We start from the raw sequence: 15,093 nt of genomic DNA on the forward strand, positions 1-15,093 counted from the left end.
AATCGTGAATTTTGCTGTCGTCCAAATTATCTTTCTCGAGGAATTTTAATTTGCATTTAGTGCGGAAATTCGAATAGAATTATCTTTTCTTTAATTGTTTAATGTTACATCAACTATAAAGTTATTAGTTATCCAGCGAAACGTTAATATCATACAAATTTCCATCCGGTAATCTGATTTCCTTCATGAACATCAGCAAGTCGTGAATTTTGTTGTCTTCGAAATTATCTCTGACGAGGATCTCAATTTGTATTTACCGCGAAGTATGTTGTATTTCCAACAGTTTCGAATCTTTCGATGAACCTGCATATTTAACGTCTGCATGCTCGGTCGTCTTCGGCCAATAATTTTAAGTAATCCTCCATTCTGCGTATATCTCCGTTGAAATTTTGCTCTGCTGAAAAAAATTCACGTAGCATATAGCAATAAAACTACTGGACGATGTTCCAGAAGCTTGGAAGAGTATTCGAGAATTTTTGAGGAATTTTTTAAAACGCAGCGACCTAAAAATAGAGTGTATGGTCTTGAGCGACTCAGTATGCAGACGACGTCGCTAGGAATAAGATAGCAGACACAAAAATTATTACGCAAAAAGAAATAAGATTACTCTTAACTACTAGCGGTCGACTTATTTAACGATACGCGATCTTTTAACTTACTTTCGCGTATTTACACTTCTGTTCGCTGGAACTGCATTGTTCCAGCCAATCAAACTCGGAAATTCCACGTGGAAAAATTTGACAGCGCAAACTCTGCTTCCAACATTCTAAACAATCAACCCTAAACTACTGTATTCTTCCTTTAGTTCCGGTGAACAGACTATTTCAGGACGAGAACAGTTACCGGGGAAACGAGAAGCTTGTATCAAGCTACCCTCGCAGACGAACTCTAAACTAATCGTAAATACACGGGCCATTGGCTCCTCTTCCCAGCGAATTTCGTGCAATCGATCATTTGATTAAATAGAAGACAACAATTACTTGAAGTGACTTTAATTGCTAATCGCACGGTTCTCGTTGCGATCGATAAAGTTGCGATTGAAAACGAACGTTGTTGTTCGTAACAAGATTTGATACTTGCCATCGTCGCTATTATCTTTTATTGCCTGTTTTCTATTACGATTAATATGCAGGGTGTTCCACTCAGCTGGGACAAGTTACAATCTCGAGATGGTAAAAGACAAAAAGGAATTTCTCTAGATATAATTCAAGTAATTCCCTGTTTTCTATTACGATTAATATACAGAGTATGCAAATGGGACAAGCTGCGACTCTGAGACAGTAACCATGCAGAAAAGAATTAGACACAATTTCATTATTTATTATTTTCCTGTTTTCTATTACATTTTCTATATAATTAATGTACAGGGTGCCTCGTTCATTTGGGATAAGTTACAACCTCGAGATGGTAAAAGATAAAAAAGAATTTCTTTAGATATAATTCAAGTAATTCCCTGTTTTCTATTACGATTAATATACAGAGTATGCAACTGGGACAAGCTACGACTCTGAGACAGTAACCATGTAGAAAAGAATTAGACACAATTTCATTATTTATTATTTGCCTGTTTTCTATTACATTTTCTATATAATTAATGTATAGGGTGCCTCATTCAGTTGGGACAAGTTACAACCTCGAGATGGTAAAAGATAAAAAAGAATTTCTTTAGATATAATTCAAGTAATTCCCTGTTTTCTATTACGATTAATATACAGAGTATGTAAATGGGACAAGGTGCCACTCTGAGACAGTAACCATGCAGAAAAGAATTAGATACAATTTCATTATTTGCCTGTTTTCTATTACGATTAATGTACAGGGCAATGACATTAATAAAACATTAGTATTATACGTAGAGTAATTTAATGTAAAATATTAATATATAGGATAATGTAATATGTTATCGTACGACCCTTTCCACTAGTATTCACAATGTGTGTTCAATGATTACGTTACACGTAATCAATTATTTCTCTTACGTAAAATAGTTGAATCAGGTACCTTATCGTCCAACTAAAAAGAAACACCATGAATTTGATAAAAACGTTAGAGATATAAAGCGCTGTTCAGCGATGTTTACAATCTGCAAGACGCAGTGTGTTATAAAGAGCACTTAAAAATAAGAATTAATAGGATTTTTCAGCGAGATATATACTAAACGTTGGCGGGAAAGAATTTTTCTGCTAGAGAGTCTGCAGAAAAACGACACGAGCTAACTTTGTTGGAGTTATGCGAGACACGTTTGAAGACGGTACGGTTTCAAAGTAGTCTGACTAACTAACGCTTCTATACAGTACGTATCCCGTATGCAAGTGGATTGTATCCAAGTTTCATACTTCGTTACAAACTTCCTTGCTCGTCTTTCCAAAGACGTTCGGCTTTGTTTTCAGTTAACTTACCGAGTAACCACCGAGAACTTTATACTGTGTTACGTTTAAGTAGCTGCTGACGCGTTGTAAACTTCCGGTTCTACACTCATTTCCCTCCGGCCATTTAAAATTATTAAAGCTGTGTTGGCGGTACTATTAAATACTTCACCGCAATAAGTCAATTAATGCCGAGCCATTGAAAGTCTTCTTATAAAAAGCTACACTTCGATAACAACTGCTGCCACTAACTTTCAGCAATTACAAAGGAACAATAAAATATTTATGCTTTCTTGGAATCTCTTCTTTCTTTCGTTGTCTACCATCTTCCTCAAAACGTTTAAAATGAGTCTATGTTTATTTTTTTTAGCTATATTTGTCTAACCTCGGTCTGTAGATCAGCTTGTAGTCGTCGCAACAGAGAATTTCGCAATCTTTCAAAAATTCCAGACATATGTCAAATGACACAAATGGATGGTAGTTATTTCAAGGATCTTCTACGAAGATGAGCAATTGCGAATTATTGGAACGCAGAAATGTCTGTGAAACAAGGCCAGATAGAAGGCACGTTCGTATGAATTTTTCCATTGTTTTTTCTCTTTTCGCTTTTGTGCATCCTATCCACTTTTGGAGTGAGATTCACATATCACGATACACCCTGTATATACAGGATGATGCGTAACGGTTCGTGGTAGGAATGAGATCTGCGAGATTCTATGGTTCAAGATAAGTCGAAGATCAAAAATAAAGAAATTGCGCTGGGAAACACGTTCTTGAGAAAGTCGAATTTGAAAGTTTGCCAAATACACGTGAATTTGCTTAAATCGCAGAATAAAATTGAAACACGTTAGTGAAAAATGATCAAATATAATTTTCCCGAAAAATGAGATTCCGCGCGAACGAACTTTATTCTCGACTTGTTTTCGCATGTAGAACAACCTCCTATCTACTTCTATCTGCCTGCGAATTAAATTTACGTTGATTCGACAAAATTTCAAATTCGATCTTCCCGGAAACAAAATCACCAGCGCAATTTTATTATTCCCGATTTTGTTTCTTATCTTGATCCATAGATCTACTTGCGTACGACCTCTACAAAAGATCATTCACTGTTTATCTATATGTATATTTATACAAGTGATCGGGAGGAAATTCGAGATACAATAACATTTTTGTAGAAATCCGAGAAAACGCTGATGATCATCGCTCGTGAATGCGTTAGTGGAGCGGAAAAGGTGGAATAAATTGTTAATGAAAGATTCATCGACTGTGACTGAAATTCAGTGACTGGCGTCTCTGTATTTTCGATGCCCACGCTCGGAGAATCCTCTCAGCTACCTACGGACGAAGGTTACGAGGTCTTTTTTTATTATTTGTACTTTACAACTTGTCCAGCTGGACATTTGGTAAATTTTTCTAATTTAATTACTAAATAACATGTGGATGACTACTCCCAGCGGGATGCCAAAAAATTAATACCTTTGTTGCATTATTTAATTTGCACTTTACAATTTGTCCAGATGGACATTTGGTAAATTTTTCTAATTTAATTGCAAAATAACATGTGGATGGCTACCCCCAGCGGAATACCATCTTCGAGTTTGACTATTTTATTTCTTTAGTGAAGTTATTGGGGTGTTTTCTACAACAAAAGCCTTTTTTTATTTAATTTTTACTTTGCAATTTGTCCAGATGGACATTTGGTAAATTTTTCTAATTTAATTACTAAATAACATGTGGATGACTACTCCCAGCGGGATGCCAAAAAATTAATACCTTTGTTGCATTATTTAATTTGCACTTTACAATTTGTCCAGATGGACATTTGGTAAATTTTTCTAATTTAATTGCTAAATAACATGTGGATGGCTACCCCCAGCGGAATACCATCTTCCAGTTTGACTATTTTATTTCTTTAGTGAAGTTATTGGGGTGTTTTCTACAACAAGAGCCTTTTTTTATTTAATTTTTACTTTGCAATTTGTCCAGATGGACATTTGGTAAAGTTTTCTTACTTAATTGTTAAATAACATGTGGGTGGCTACTCCCAGCGGAATGCCAAAAAATTAATACCTTTGTTGCATTATTTAATTTGCACTTTACAATTTGTCCACATGGACATTTGGTAAATTTTTCTAATTTAATTGCTAAATAACATGTGGATAGCTACCCCCAGCGGAATACCATCTTCGAGTTTGACTATTTTATTTCTTTAGTGAAGTTAGTGGGGTGTTTTCTACAACAAGAGCCTTTTCTTTATTTAATTTTTACTTTGCAATTTGTCCAGATGGACATTTGGTAAAGTTTTCTTACTTAATTGCTAAATAACACGTGGGTGGCTACCCCCAGCGGAATACCATCTTCGAATTACGGGTGTTTATGAACAAATTCATTTGCACTATGTCGCCTCGTAGGAAAGATACACTCTCGGTTGACCTCGGAACCGACTACTGTCGGATGTTGCCGTTAACAGGCAGGAAATTTATGGAATTTACGTATGCCGGCTAAACTGCAGACACAGAGGCTCCTTTACGAGCGACACGGCCTGCAACAGCCGCCCGTTTCGCAAAAGTGCGCGCGCTCGTTATCACGGTTTTCCTTGATAGCCACGTCTTAATGGCTTTCGCGGATAACGTTACGTACGTTCAACGTGAAAGTTTCAGCGGTTTAATATAACCCGCTACTCTCTTTTCCTCGTTGCTCCTTTGCACCCGATGGGCTACGAAGCCTCCGTTTCGCTGCTATTTCTGTTATTTCGATTATCTGGCAAAGAACTTTTATTGCCGCTTTCTCGGCCGAGAAAATTCGACACGGCAAATTTGATTTTCTGCGATCTTAATATTTGATAAGATATTCCATATGTATTTCATAACACGTATGATATTTGGTAAAATATTCTGTACGTATTTTATAATATGTACAATATTTGATAAAATAATCTACACCCGGATTTCCAGGGATTTTACTAAAACGTAAACGAATGTGTTTATCCGTGGAATAGACAGAAACACGGATATATATATGCATGGAAGTTTAAGTCATCAATAATCACACTGACAATCTTGCGTTACGTCGACTTATTAATTTCACTGTACGCTCACGTCCTTTACGGAGTACGTCTGCTCTTCCAGATTGACTTCTTCTCCAGCGATTTTAGATTTTATAATCCCGTCGCTGGAATATGCAACTATGCAAATAATGGATCGAGTAATTTCTTATCTGGATATTACTATTAGTTTGAAGCGTCCAGCGTTGCAATTATTCAACTTCTAACGTGTTATTAAAATTCAACTTTCTTTATCCCTCGTTTTTCCTGTACAGGGACTCAAAAAATTGATCCGAGCCGCATGCCAAGCCGTGATATAAGCGCTCACTTATTAATGTGTTAGCGATATAAATCAACAAGTACTGTTGGAAAAGTGACAGTAATTTAGTCCGCCGTGTATCAGCTTTTCCATCAGTTTTGGACCTGTTTGCATTTCTCATCTTTAGCTCAGTTTGACGTGAAAAGTGTAATAAATTATTCGATCAATAATCTGGCTCTCGCTATTCTTCCTAGTTTGTCTTCCTGTAAAAATACATATTTATATTTCCTATATATTTTTGCTTTTCTTTCTTTTTTTGGTACATTTACTATTTGTCATTGTAGACTCGTGTTCGTGACTTGCTAAGTAAAATAAATAAACGCCGAGAACTATCATTAACATGTTCCTAATGATCGCTCTTAAAGTATACTTCTGTTATTATCCTGTAGATTTTGGAGCCCATGTAAACTGAGAGATATAAGTATTTGTACAGTTAGAACGTAGACATATAACTAAAAGAGAATTATTTTCTATATTATTCAAGTATATATAACTGTATATTATACATAGACACCTACACTGTTAAATGTACACAAACAAATGTCAATCAAATCACTCGGTAACTTATAATAAGACAAGATTGGCAGAACAAAAATTGTAACAATATTATATTGTATATACTCATGTGGTATGGATCAACCTTTGTTTGTGTACATTTATTATAACTAGTAATATATAATACTAATAATATAATATATATAAGTATTATAAATATTATAAATACCTATACAATATACATTTACGTATATTTGAATATACTTAATCATATCGAATATATTGAATATATATAATAAATATATGTAAGCATTATAAGTATTATAAATATCTATACAATCTACATTTACGTATATTTGAATATATTTAGTCATGTCAAACGTATTGAATATATATAATAAATACATATATACATATAAGTATTATAAATATCTATACATTTACATTTACGTATATTTGAATATATTTAATCATGTCGAATGTATTAAATATATATAATAAATATATATAAGTACTATAAATATCTATACAATATACAGTTAAATATATTTGAATATATTTAATCATGTCAAACGTATTGAATATATATGATAAATATATATTAGCATTATAAGTATTATAAATGTTTATACAATCTACATTTACGTATATTTGAAGATATTTAATCATGTCAAACGTATTGAATATATATAATAAATACATATATACATATAAGTATTATAAATATCTATACAATCTACATTTACGTATATTTGAATATATTTAATCGTGTTGAATGTATTGAATATATATAATAAAATATCTCACTTTCATTTTTTATGGTACAATAAAGCAACTAATTTTGTCTCTCACTGCATACGATATTTAGGTGACGAAGTGCAGACCTTAGTTTTCTAGGCTTTAAGATTGGCTCGGATACGGCTAGTAGTTCAGTAAAGCCGAATTTACACCGTTCACATTAGACGATCACTGCGGATGGGACGTTTTTTTATGAATCTTTCACAATGAGACAGTATAAATTCGACTTTACTTGCTACTTGACTACTGGTCGTGTCTCAACCAGAGTCTACCCACAGTACGACTCACTAGGAACTAACTTTCTGGAAGTTAGCACGTGTCGAATAAGTTTTCCTAAACTGCATCTTTCGTGTATTTGATCGTTTGCCAATTATATTAGGAGAAAAGTGGTGATCCAACAAAATACCTTCTAGTTTTTCTGTACATACATATAATGTCTGTTACAAATGTTAAAAGCTACATTCACTTGTGAGAGTAAGTGAAGCTCAAATAGGAAGCGTCATATTTTTTTGCATCCGGATGCTGTCGAAGCTTCCGTAAAATTAATGGTGCGTCCTGCAGATCTTCGTTCATTAAATTAAAGTTGAATTCCTGATGCTTGAAATTAATGATACGCTCGAAAGCAGTTGATGGTCCGTATAAATCGTTTCAAGCTGTTTCCTGGAAACTGTTATGAACACATCTTTTTCTGTCATTTCATAATTCATTCATCCGATGAATAGAATTTGGAATGGATTTATTCATCTGCTAAATAGAATATCACCTTTGATCCTACAAGAAGATGACTCAACAATTATCACATTTAGCGACAGTTCACTCAAAATTGTAATATTCACTTCAAATACTTTTTTTACAGATTATAACTTCACGTTATAAAAATACAATAATAATATATCAGGTGATCTCATAATTCACTCTTCCACTCTATCTTTCAGCGAAGAGAATTAATACTCACGTTCATTAGAAGCTTCTCCAATCTGATGTAAATATCGATGTACGATACTACTGCTACTACTATGTTTGCTATTTCCTCGGTAGTCAAATGAGGTGCTGCTTCAATTACAATTATCAATGCTTCGACATCGAAGGTTACTCTTCGACCAGACCTGGCTTCGTCAGCAAGCTCGAAAACACCATTCCGGAATTTTGAGAACCATCTTTGACACTTTCTCACATTCAGCACATGTTCGCTGTATACTTCTTAACAGTATCCATAGTTGTGCTGCCCTTTTTAAACTCGTATAGTATACAATGTCGTAAATGCTCCTCGCTGACACTCATTTTGTAGCTTCTCTCGATGCGAGGAGTAACGATCCAATTGCTTCAAACTCACGCTGCACACTGTCCAGATTATTCTCTTTAGAAAACGTGAAGTAGAGTTCCTGTAAACACATCAGCGAAACGTGATACACACGATTGTCTACAGTAAGATAAGAAACTACATTACTTAAGTGGAATTTACACTGTTTCGCTTCGGAAGTACACGGCGGATGAAACTAGGGTGGAAGCGGCGATCATCCGTCGTGTTCTTCCAAAGTGAAACAGCGTAAATTCCGCTTCATGGGATTACCAAATATCTTATGTTCAGTGGATACGTTGAAATTGATTTACATTCTGACGCATGTGTCTATGTGACAAAGACTTTATTGTAGCGCATGTTTGAAATATTCATTATATTCAGAGTTTCTCTTGCGCTTCATTGGACGTTTCGTCAAATAACAATAACAATAACAATAACAATAACAATAACAATAACAATAACAATAACAATAACAATAACAATAACAATAACAATAACAATAACAATAACAATAACAATAACAATAACAATAACAATAACAATAACAATAACAATAACAATAACAATAACAATAACAATAACAATAACAATAACAATAACAATAACAATAACAATAGTAATTACAACAACATCAATAGCAATAACAACAACAACAACCATAATAATAATAATAATGTTGTCTTTGCCGTGTTTTAAATGAAACGGGTTGAAAAGGTAAGTAAAGAATATAGGAAAAAAGGGAAAAAGGCAAAGAAAGTGAGGGAAAGTAATGCACGTCTGGGTCGATGGATCGCATGGATCGCATTTGCATATATACATGCAGAACAATTCGATCTCGAGGAAAATCTCTGTTAAAGAAAAGAATGGATAGATTTGGAAAGAAAAATAGAAGGATGCAGGAAACAAGTAAATTGTAAAATGAGAAGAGAAAACAGATGGAAGAACATAGACTTTTCGAAAATCCAAAGACCGTACGAACTTATTGTAGTGCCATAGTAGCTTAAAATTGTCTGTTTAAAAGTAGCGTACTGCTACTAAACCGAGTTACTAGCTACTACAATTTCTATCCACTAGAAACGTTTCTCGATAGAGACAATACTCACTTACAGACAAGTAGCGTTCGATAAACTACGTTATACAATTTTTCAACATACAAGTTTCAAGCATAGTACAGTTTTCAATTAGTTTTTAAGTCTTGTTACAAAATATACTTATTTTGTTTGAGAAAAATCAATCTGCTGAGATTTTCTTCGCGTCCTATCAGGCGTAACGACTTTGCAAAAAGTTAAGATCGCACAGCATAGGATCGTAAGCTCCTACGTCCTTCCTGTAGAGTAGGTACCTAAACTATGATATCCTATTCATCTTGCGAAAAAACCTAACACATCATTGGATGCAGGAAAGGTATGTTCGTGCATTCTTTACGCTTTTCGAAAAATAGTTTCTAATGAAATATATAGGTCAATAATTCTCAACCGGCGGTATGTCTGCCACTAAGGTTACGCGAGAGATGGTCGATGGTACGTGGGTAATTTGCGCGATGTATCTTACTGCTGGCCGATCTTGAATTCCCATTTGCATACAACACATTCTTTTCTTCTTGGTATCACAATTTTTAGATTCTGATTTCCGTGGTATGCACTTGTGGGAAAATTGAGATCTACTGGAATTGTTTGTAGCAATTGTCAATTTTTTGTCTGTACATAATATAAATGTTGTATGCAATTAGTAATTGTATATAATTTATCTAACAAATTTGCATGGAAAGAATATTTATAAAATTGAAAAATATTTATGTAACTTTATTTATTAATTTCCGGATATATCTTGATTATATAAGTCCAATAGTTTAATTTATTAGTTTGCATTCTTGCTGCAAAATCCTGGCTTTCAATCAGTATATGATAAATCAAGCAATGTAACACTGTCGATTAAAATTATTTAATCCAAAAATATATTCCTATAATATTTGATTTAATTCCATATAAAACTCAAAAATATTCGAAACATCATACTTCCAGAAACTTATCTACGATATTAATAATTCGTTGTTTTTCATGGCCAACTAAATAGGAAAATTAATTGCACAATGGTCTACCAAAGAAAGTACAAGATCTTATATAACAATCAAAGATGAATAACAATACGTATGAAAGATTAAATACTAAAACGTGATGTGCGTTCGAATCTAAAAGCGTAAAATAAATAATCTACATATCACGCGAAAGCGGTTAATAGGACCAACAAATTTGCTAGAAGCAGCCATGAAAATCAGTTTATGGGCAGCGAAGAATAAACGTCCTTGTTCAAACGCATCGCGTGGTAACAACGTCGAGCGCGGCGTTATTTTTCAACTTTCATCGCGTGGCTGCCGAGATCAAAGCTATTGCTCGTAAAGGGCAATTCAGTCGGAATTAACCAGCTAATCTATGTGTGTCGTGTTTCAAATTGAATCAGCCTCGCGCGCCTTGTTTACGGTAATGTGATAAATGAAAGCTGCTTAAAAATACGGATCACGAGGGTGTGTTGAGGGGATTGTTGCGCGATTGTTGGGCCGGCAGCCCGCAAAATATATCGCCCACGATTCGTTCGCTGATCATTATAAACGGGGACAATACCGTTGCTCGATAATGCACGAAGATCGTCGTGGATCTATGTCAGTGGTGATAGATGCCACGGTACCAAGCTTCCTGGCAATCTCGATAATATATCGCCTCGATGTATCGCGGCCACATATTCCTTCCTCCACGCTGCAACAGCAGAAATATGTATAAATTTTTGTTTCGCCATTCGCTCAGTGATTGGCTGATCTCGACCTCGCGTATGGTTTTATATTATGATTCAGCGGTTGGTTGCGCTCGCTGATAATACACCACCAATCGTATTACCGCAATGTAAATTCGTAGACGCATTACCATAATAGCGAACAGTTATGCAGACAAAAAAGGAAAAGCACGATAAGTATATTGCAGATTTCCATGAATTTTTGCTAAATATAAAGGCACAAGAGCGCGCACGATACATGTGACGTATAAAAATATAGAAAATATCGAAAGTATCTGATATGATATTTAAACAATGAAACAAATCCCTATTTATGTACCATTTGTTTTTTATTCTATTGATAAAAATTTGAATTTGCATAAACACCCGCCAGTCGAGTGATAAGATACGTACTCTGTCGTTTGCTGGCGAGTTTCATTTTTTACATTCGATACCTATCGGTCTATTCTGTATTTCATGAGTGCTGTCATTCTGTGTAGTTGTGGGAGTAAAACTATGATCGATTCGTAAATATCGATTGTCATAACTAAACGGCGGATTTTTATGCAGATTCATATTTTTGAGAATATGACTGAAAAGGTAGAATCTCGGTGGGAGATTGTTTTATCTGTCAGGTATCGTAAAAAGTACTATACTTTGGGTATTTCGCATATGTTTTGATTTCGTGTGCACGCTGTGTAATTTTGCACTCTCAAATTTCCTGTAAATACATAAAAGTCCGCAGTCTGATCCTCGCGTTAGTCGCTGTCCTTTCCTTATGGAATTTCGTAGATTTGTCATCAGTTTTAAGATTTATATTTTTAGTAAACTCATAATGTTGTAAATGTATTTGACAACACACTTAGGTACATGCTATTTTTCAATGCTCTTGTATTTGTACTACTATTTGCAAGACATTGTTTTACTCTTTTTATAACCCGAATGTTTTAGCAATATTTCTAGCTATTACCATTTTTTATAATTGAAATATTTATTAGTAGATTAACGTACTTTATAAATTGTGCTCTACAGTCAATGAAATAAATAATTACTATATTTTCACAATATTTAATCTATAATTTCTTTCTCTAGATAAAAGAAAGATAACAAGAATGCAACAGATTTCTAGAATTTTATTATTTTTCTATGATTTTGTAATACATGTGGGATAGTGTGACATCAGGGAAGGACGTTGTCAAGGTATGTTTACGTTGTCAAAGAATGTTGTGAGTGTTACCAAGGGATGTTAGAAAACAGTGAGCGTGGAAAACGTTGTACGAGAGTTGAGAGAGTGAGAGTTGAATTTATCGTTGTCGAGTGAAGATCCTTGTGTTGTAGTGTCGTAGAAGCAGTGAGTAACGAATACGTGAAACGGGAAATTGTATTTGATTTCGTGTGAGAGCGAACGATATTGTATTAATCATACTGTTACCTATAATACAAACTAATAATATAACATTCCTACATACATAAATTAACGATTCCAAAGTTTTTAAAGATGAACTACCTCGTTTTAAAATAATACCTTTTAATTACCAAGTTAGGAAATCAATAAAAATGAACTCGTGTCTTTTTCACGAAATATAAAATATACAGTAAAACATATAACAATTCACTGCAAAATTCAAGAAACGTGTGTTATACCGCTGCTTGATATCTATACTGTCACATACTAAACAAATTTCAAGCTTACTTTTATCGAATACAAGGTCTATGTTTAGGTCTATCTTTAAGGTCTATACAAGGTCTGTGTTTTTGTTTCTATCGTGTAAAACGTTATGCATATTTATAATCCCATTAAATAAAGCCTGTATTTAGTGTTGTTGAAAACACACATATTAAAATTGACATTTTCTTAGGTCGTATCACTATCAACCTACAGCAGCAATGTGATATAATGATTTCAATTTCTTTTACATGGGTGTTGATCGCGTGATGAGTTTTGAATCAATAATAACATACCATGTATGTAAATAGCATAATTACTCTCTTTGCTATATCCCTGTGTAATTGTCTTCTTTTTCCATTCACCGCATTCACCATATTGTGTTCTTCAATGAACTGACCGCTTTCAAGAACACTCTGATCCTTTCACGCGTACTCAATAGCACACTTGCTCAACCAGCTTTCAGTCAGCTCGATGCGCATATCCATCCCTCGTCTCATTATTTGCTAAATATTTTATTCACATGCAGCATATTTTCTCTCATAGCTGTTGCTGAGAACTTTGTGACATTATACAGGATGTTCTACTTAAATCGATCTTCGCAAAAAATACCTTCGAAACTATTCCTGATACCGGAGAATACTTCCAGCAGAAGGTGGATCCAGGAGGATCGGGATCGACGCTGCTACCCCCTTTACATTACTTTCTATCCAATTATTGTACCTTTTTTAACGTTAGAAAATATCTTCAGTTTGAGCGAAATATGAAAAATATGAAATATGAAAATAGATACGCGCGACGTTTCGTTCCAATTTTACGCGAAGCACTTTCAAATATTACAAATCCCTTTTGGTTGCTGAGATGAGAGCAAGATTATGGTAACTTATTATCACGCGACTCGCACTGTGAATTCATGCTCCAGTGTGTTGAAACCGTTCATTTAATCTAATTCAATGTTTATGCTTACCTTTGGCCTCGAGTGAATTAACGCGCTTGTCCAAATGAGTTGCGGTAACAGAAAAATTTCAATAAAAAGAAGATTAAAATATGAAAATTCGTGGATCGCAGTAGAGTTAAAAGAGAGAAGAATTTGTTCGCCAATGGAAAATCGCTTGGCCCCGTGACGTTTTAAAGTTCGTTCGAAGCAATATTCTCAACGATATAGACATACCACCTGTCGTGTTGGCCGAGTTCGCTGGCTCATGTTAATAATCCACGGAAGCATGCGCTATCGCTGAAACGAATTCCAACTATGGATCGCTAATTTAAATATTAAGCCATGCAAAGCCAATGTTAATAACGTTGGTACAGTTAGCGGCGCTACAGCGAATATATATGTATTTACATAAGGCAAGCTATCTCTTTCTCTCCTTTTATCTCGCTATCCTTAATGTTAGCGTACCCTGTGTGCGAGTATGCGGATACAAGTAACAAAACATAGCCGTTTATTCCTTAACTTATCTTGACCAGCGGCGAAGCTTTTAGCCCATTCATGGCATATCGAAAGAACTGGCATACATACGTTCTGCGTGAGGCCAAAAACGAGAAATACAGAGCTTCGTGTTATCTAACTGTAATATATCATGTAACCATGATGGCCCGTGACTCACATTTCTGCTAAAGTATTTTCTCAAACTTGTTATTTCTAGTAACCTTTGCTTACTATTATATCGTGTAATTATTGTAATTCGTTTCGCAGATTTCTACTGAAATATTTTCGCGGATTTTCTGTTTCTAGTAACCTTTGGTTGCTATTATATCGCGTAATTATTGCAGTTCATTTCGTACATTTCTACTAAAATATTTTCTCGAACATGTTATTTCTAGCAACCTTTGGCTCCTATTATATCGCGTAATTATCATAGTTTATTTCTTACATTTCTACGAAACTATTCTCATTTAAGAAATTTTATAATACAACTAATTTCAATTTCAATTTTAATTCTGTTGAAAATTGTGGATCTTAATCGCCGAAATAAATGTATAAGAACACTTGAATTATACTTAGAATTGATATCAAAATAGTTTCAGATTTATTTAATATGTGATTTCCAAGATATTCGTCGATATACATTTGCACGCGTCTCAGCACTCTCTTTGTCTTCTATACCACACTACTATCTGAACAGTTGCATTCGAGACGCTGTGCACGCACATACTTCCACACACTCATACTCATATGTGTGTGTCACTACTACGAGGCTAATCTAATCTAGCACACAAAATTACACGTATCTCAATAAATTGAAAGCTTATTATTGATGTTGGAAATCTCGATATGAATTATTCAAGCATATGTTCTTTCAATTCTCTTAACTCTGGTGCTTTTTTGTCTATTCC

General features: G+C 34.4%; 2 long non-coding RNA genes across 2 annotated transcripts in view; both read right to left on the minus strand.

Moving 5' to 3' along the window:
* LOC126924027 (uncharacterized) overlaps positions 1–15,093 on the minus strand; it is a 291,770-nt gene that overhangs the window by 242,008 nt on the left and 34,669 nt on the right. The window lies entirely within an intron of this gene.
* LOC126924054 (uncharacterized) lies at positions 6,891–11,252 on the minus strand. The gene is made up of 3 exons (XR_007713392.1): positions 10,943–11,252; positions 7,980–8,406; positions 6,891–7,795 (listed from the first exon to the last, which is right to left on the minus strand). It is a non-coding gene; the product is annotated as an uncharacterized LOC126924054 (long non-coding RNA).

Source organism: Bombus affinis, chromosome 2, assembly GCF_024516045.1.
Source record: "Bombus affinis isolate iyBomAffi1 chromosome 2, iyBomAffi1.2, whole genome shotgun sequence".
Lineage (NCBI taxonomy): Eukaryota > Metazoa > Arthropoda > Insecta > Hymenoptera > Apidae > Bombus > Bombus affinis.